Below are 6,122 nucleotides of genomic sequence, written 5' to 3' on the forward strand. Positions count from 1 at the left end.
GTGAACGCTGTCAATGTGTGTAGTTTATTAAACCTGCACAAAAAATGTGCATTCTTCTTTTATCTTCTTTTCCTCTTTTAGGTGTATATGTCACACCGAATCATCAAAGCAAATTTCCTGTGAATTCTGTTCATTGACAATGGCAATAAACCTTTTATGATTGATTCACTATGATGAGTGAAGTAATCAGAATATAATAATACAAATAATTGCAGTTGTAAATTGATTATCATAATTGGTAGCTGGACAATACAGACTCTAAAATACAGTGGCATTATCAAAACAATCATTATCATGATATCAATAATAAGCTTTATTTGTAAATATTTTCTTTCTAGAAGCCGTCTGTTTGAGTGTGAACAGTGCAAATGTTCTGGGACTGAAGCCTGAGTGATCGCGGGTCAGAGCTGAGTGTTACGTGGAAATCTGCTGTAAACTGTGTGAATGGGACTCATGTATTATTGACTTATATGTACTGCATAAAATACAGACAACGGCAGTGTCTTTAAGTGAATATTCATAAGTCAGCGCAGAGGAGAGTGAGTGCATCATAAGGACCACAAAATACCATTATGTGACAATTAAAAATTAATTTTCTGGTCCAGTTTTTTCCCGCGGCAGTCACAAGATTGCCGCCGCAATCGCCACGGCAACAGAGTCCAGTGTTCTCTAGCTTTTATTACACCTGGCGTGCAGCAGCGACCATTTGCAATAAGTGGCGAGGCCAGAAATCACTTGACTGAGCAGAATGACCTCATTCAAACTGACGCGAATGACAACAAAAGGGAAAAGAACCGGGAATGTCAGGGAAACACAGTGTGTCACAGAAAAGTCAAATATATTTATACAAATCATTGCAGAATGTGTAATTTTAGATGATGTTTTCTCAAATCTGTGTGAGTCAATACCACGTGCTGCAGTGAGATCATAACTGGCCTATTCTAAAACAAGACAACTAAACCAGTCCGTGCAAACACACTAAAGGAAGACAGTTTAGAATTGTTATGACACTTTTTCAGAGGCAGAATAAGAAGCTCAACAGCGCTCTCCGATGTTTGTTCCCTGCAACTGATATTCTCAGTGAGCTCAGCTCAAATTAAATACAAGGTTTCCATTTAGAAAATAATCTAACTAATAATTAGAAAATAATACCGTGTGTTATTAGTGTCAGTAAAATATACGCTAATGTAAATCATTGTAGAATGTATTTTTAAATGATTATTTGTCTTTTTTTCCTGCCAAATGGGAGTGAAATATGGGGTCTGAAAACTACTCTGAGAAGTAAAAGTAACTCAATTAAATGTAAACTAAATAATTCAGACCTCGATTGAACCATTAAATGTTATTATTGGCAATTATGGCAACTAAGCAACAAACGCTTCACAATTTGTATCGTAACATTATTACTGAAATAATTAATGGGACTTTTTAAAATTTTACTTGTAATAATTAAAAATAATCATAAATATAGCCGCAAGAGGAGAGGGCGCTAACGCGCCCCAATTGTCCTTTTATTAGACCTACTGCTGAATCTGTGATGCTGTCACATCTTCTCCACTTTGGAGAAGATGTGGCAATTCTTGGCAAAATGTGCGGCTTTGCGGCACAGAGACCGTGACTCTTTGAATCAAAATGTGGATAACTTTTGATGGTCCAACCCTGAAGATGAGTCTCACCAAATTTCAGGTTAAGAGGGCTAACACCCTAGGAGGAGTTTGTGAAAGTATAAGTGTAAGCATGTTCTGGCGATTTCCCCATTGGAATAAGATAAGATAAGATATTCCTTTATTGTCCCACATGGGGGGATTTCATCGGTGCAACGCAGGAAGATACAGAAGTAGATACAGAAGAAAAGAACAGATCACTTATAGGAAGTCTGAAAAACACTTTCAGTAGAAGATCTCCTATAAACAAAAACTCCCATAGACAAATAAATAAATACATAAATACCATTGCATGTGATCACGACAGTAATTGCACATGAATATGTGTCACGACGGCACATAGATTGCACATGAATTTCACAGTAATTGCACATGAATCACAACAGTAATTGCACATATGACGGAATTGCATTGAATCAGTATTAGGTTAGGTCAGTATTTCGAGTGTTCAGGACTAACAGTGTTTGTTATAAAGTCTGACAGCAGCAGGAAGGAAAGACCTACGAAACCTCTCCCTCCCACAGCGAGGGTGGATCAGTCTCTCACTGAAGCTGCTCTCCAGAGCGGACAGAGTGTCCTGCAGGGGACAGAGTGTCCTGCAGGGGGTGACACTCATGGTCCAGCATAGATGTGAATCTAGCCAGGACCCTTCTGTCCCCCACCTCCTGCACCGAGTCCAGAGCACAGCCCAGGACGGAGCTGGACTTCTTGATGACTCTGTCCAGCCTCTTCCTCTCCCTCTCTGTGATGCTGCTGCTCCAGCAGGCCACACCGTACAGGAGCTGATGCCACCACAGAATAACATGAGAGGTCTCTGTCACGGCAAAGCCATAACAATTATGACATGGGTCTCATTGACTTTTTTGATCGGGATGCCAAAATTTAATTTTGTGTCAAATTTCGTAAAATTTCGCAAAACTAAACATTTAACCACCATATAAGATCTGTAGGGGGCGCTGTCGTGCCAAATTAATTTATTTCACCTCAAGTAGGTTTAGGGCAAAGAGTTTAACAACTGATTCTAATTTGACGCAATTCGGACTTTATCTGCGCAAACGGCAGCAAATAAAAAAATCTGGACATTTCTGAAATTATAGCTACAGTGACAGGTATCAATGTAATTTGAATAACTTTTGATGTCCCACTCCTCAGCACCATTTTCACCAAATTTCAGCTTTTTAGAGCCAACGCCCTGAGGAGTTCATATAAGTACGACATTTGGAAAAACTCCTGAGTCATGCTTAGCCATTTTTGAACCAATATGACCGACATTTGGTTGGGCGGACGGCGTTGCCGTAATAATATTTTTACTTCTCTTGTCACCATCTACCTCTGCGCCAAATTTCATGATTCTACGATCAGATTTTTTTTGGGTCATTTCCAATCTCTCAATGCATTTTTGGTACATTTGGGGGCGCTGATGCGCCAAATTAAAAAAATTCGAAAAAGTAGATAGCCAGAATGTAGAGAGGCACGATTTTTAGAGGTGTGCAAATTTTTGTGACTTTTCGTCAATGTTCACGGGGTGAAAAATGGGGGGGTTGGTCCCGAGAAGAAAGAAAGAAAGAAGAATATTCCGATGCGAAAACAATGTTTCCCATTTTTCAAATATCATAGACCATACATTTTCAGAAAGCGCTCGCGCTTTCCTACCTTATGGTGTGGGTCCCTGGTCACTGACGGGTACTTTCGTTAATTTTGAGTCTTTGTGAAACTTTGTGTTTTTGGCCCTCTATACCAGGGGTGGGCAATTATTTTCCTCCAAGGGCCATATTCAAATCCAGGCAAGTAGCGGAGGGCCGGCCCGCCATAATCGGTGTGAAAAAAAAAAATCCCAAAAATGAAATATCAAATAAAATATCACTTTTCTGTCAAATATGGGCTATTGAATCTATTATTCAATTTATTTCACGTCATATGTATTAAGGATACACATGCAGACAGATGCCTGAGGGCAAAAAAAAAAAAAAAAAAAAAAAAATATATATATATATATATATATATATATATATATATATATATATATATATATATATATATATATTTTTTTTTTTTTTAATATTACTTGGACAAGCTTGGCGGGCCGGATTGAAAGGCCCTGCGGGCTGGATCCGGCCGTAGTTTGCCCACCCCTGCTCTATACAGTAATAATGTTCAATTTTTGCATTAGATGTTTATATGCACGGTTCATGCAAGAGATGGGGAACGTATTCGTGAGCTACTTAGCGCAAACTGCGAAGCGGTCGTCATCCCCATGTAAATCGCTCGTTTAGTGCGCACTTTTGCACGGGCTTCGCCCGTTTACAACGGTAATGTTCCATTTTCCTACTACTAATTAGTATGCACGGGGCGTGCATGAGTGGAGGAGCGTGTTAGTGAGTGTTTGGAAGATTGTATCGCGAACCGCTCGATTTCGTGCGACTACGTGCGCACTTAGGGCGCAAATAGTGCGCACAAAATTGCGCCCACTTCCAAACACTCACTAACGCACTCCTCAACTCATGCACGCCCCGTGCATACTAATTAGTAGTAGGAAAATGGAACATTACCGTTGTAAACGTGCAAAAGTGCGCACTAAACGAGCGCTTCGCGGTCGTCATCCCCATATAAAGCACTCGTTTGCGCTAAGTAGCTCACAAATACGTTCCCCATCTCTTGCATGTTCCGTGTATATAAACATGCAATGCAAAAATATAACATTATTACTGTGTAGAGGGCCAAAAACACAAAGTTTCACAAAGACTCAAAATTAACGAAAGTACCCGTCAGTGACCAGGGACCCACACCATGAGGTAGCTTTCCAAAAATGTATAGTTTATGATATTTGAAATTTGCACACCTCTAAAAAGTGTGCCTCTCTACATTCTGGCTATCTCCTTTTTCTAAAATTTAAAAAAATGGCATGTAAGCACCCCCAAATTTACCAAAAATGCATTGAGAGATAGGAAATTACCCCAAAAAAATCTGACCGTAGAATCATGAAATTTGGCACAGAGGTAGATGGTGACAAGAGAAGTAAAGTCATCAAAAGTTATTCAAATTACTTTGATACCTGTCAGCCGCAAGCCGCAAACTGTAGCTAGAATTTCAGAAATTTCCCAATTTTTTTATTTGCTTCCGTTTGCTCGGATAAAGTCCAAATTGCGTCAAATTAAAATCAGTTGTTAAACTCTTGAATAAATTAATTTGGCGCAACAGCGCCCCCTACAGATCTTTTACGAAATTTGACAAAAAAATCTATTTTGGCATCTCGATCAAAAAAGTCAACGAGACCCATGTCATAATTGTTACGGCTTTGCCATAGCAATGACAGAAACATCCCATGTTATTCCAATGGGGAAATCGCCAGATCATGTTTACACTTTATACTTTTACAAACTCCTCCCAGGGTGTTAGCCCTATTAACCTGAAATTTGGTCAGACTCATCTTCAGGGGTGGACCATTAAAAGTTATCCACATTTCTATTCAAAGAGTTATGGTCTCTGTGCAGCGAATTCAAAATAAAATTGCTTTTTGAATGGTAAAACAAAGGGGAGAATTTGTGACAGCGTCACAGATTCAGCAGTAGGTGTAATAAAAGGACAATTGGGGCGTGTTAGCGCCCCCTCCTCTTGCGGCGTGGCGAGGGCCGATCATTGCCGCTTGCGGCTATATTCTATTTTTTTTACTGTAACACGTACCATTGTTGCCTGATCAGCCAGTACCTCAAGTATTGTCAAAGTTTTGGCTGTTACAGTTTATTAATATTATTTAGATGTTGTTGTTGTTGTTGTTATGATTATACTATTATTCATAATAATAATAATCTTATAAGAAGCGTTGAGCCTTGTGGAGTCTAAACTCAAAACACATTTTATAATAAATAATATTTTTTGAAAAATAATAGATCACCTGCAGTAATGGACTAGGAGAACTTAGAATTTAAACCAAAAATATAAATAATAAACTAAGATGATACAATCAAATAAATAAAAGCAATAAGAGAAAATATGAACGATCCGGGCCTCAAAACTCCTGCGATGGACTCAGTGATGGATAGAGTAGAGATCTGGCAGCAGGAAAAGACCATCACGGTCTGACACGAAAATATGGACAATTTGATGGACAAATGGACAAATTTGACTGACTTTGGATGAAATTGGATGATAATTTGGGAATTTGTGTGCCTTAATTGACTTCTTTATTTATTTATTTATCAATTACATGTATTTTTTATCTCCTATTTTTTTCTGATCCCGTTCAATTTCTTGTGTTTTTTGTTCATCGCTTTAAATTAGGAAAATTAAAGGGGAAAAACAGAAGAGAAAATAACACAAAGAACAATAAAACAAACAAAAGGCTGACTTTGGATTCCTCCACACTCGCTCGGGTCCAGTGCAAGGTCCAGTCCACATGATTAACTTTGACCGCCCACGCACACGCTCATGCACACGCCCACACACACGCCCACACACACG

This window comes from Eucyclogobius newberryi, unplaced genomic scaffold, assembly GCF_026437365.1.
Source record: "Eucyclogobius newberryi isolate DKJ021-1_F unplaced genomic scaffold, fEucNew1.0.hap1 SCAF_8, whole genome shotgun sequence".
NCBI classification, from domain to species: Eukaryota; Metazoa; Chordata; class Actinopteri; order Gobiiformes; family Gobiidae; genus Eucyclogobius; species Eucyclogobius newberryi.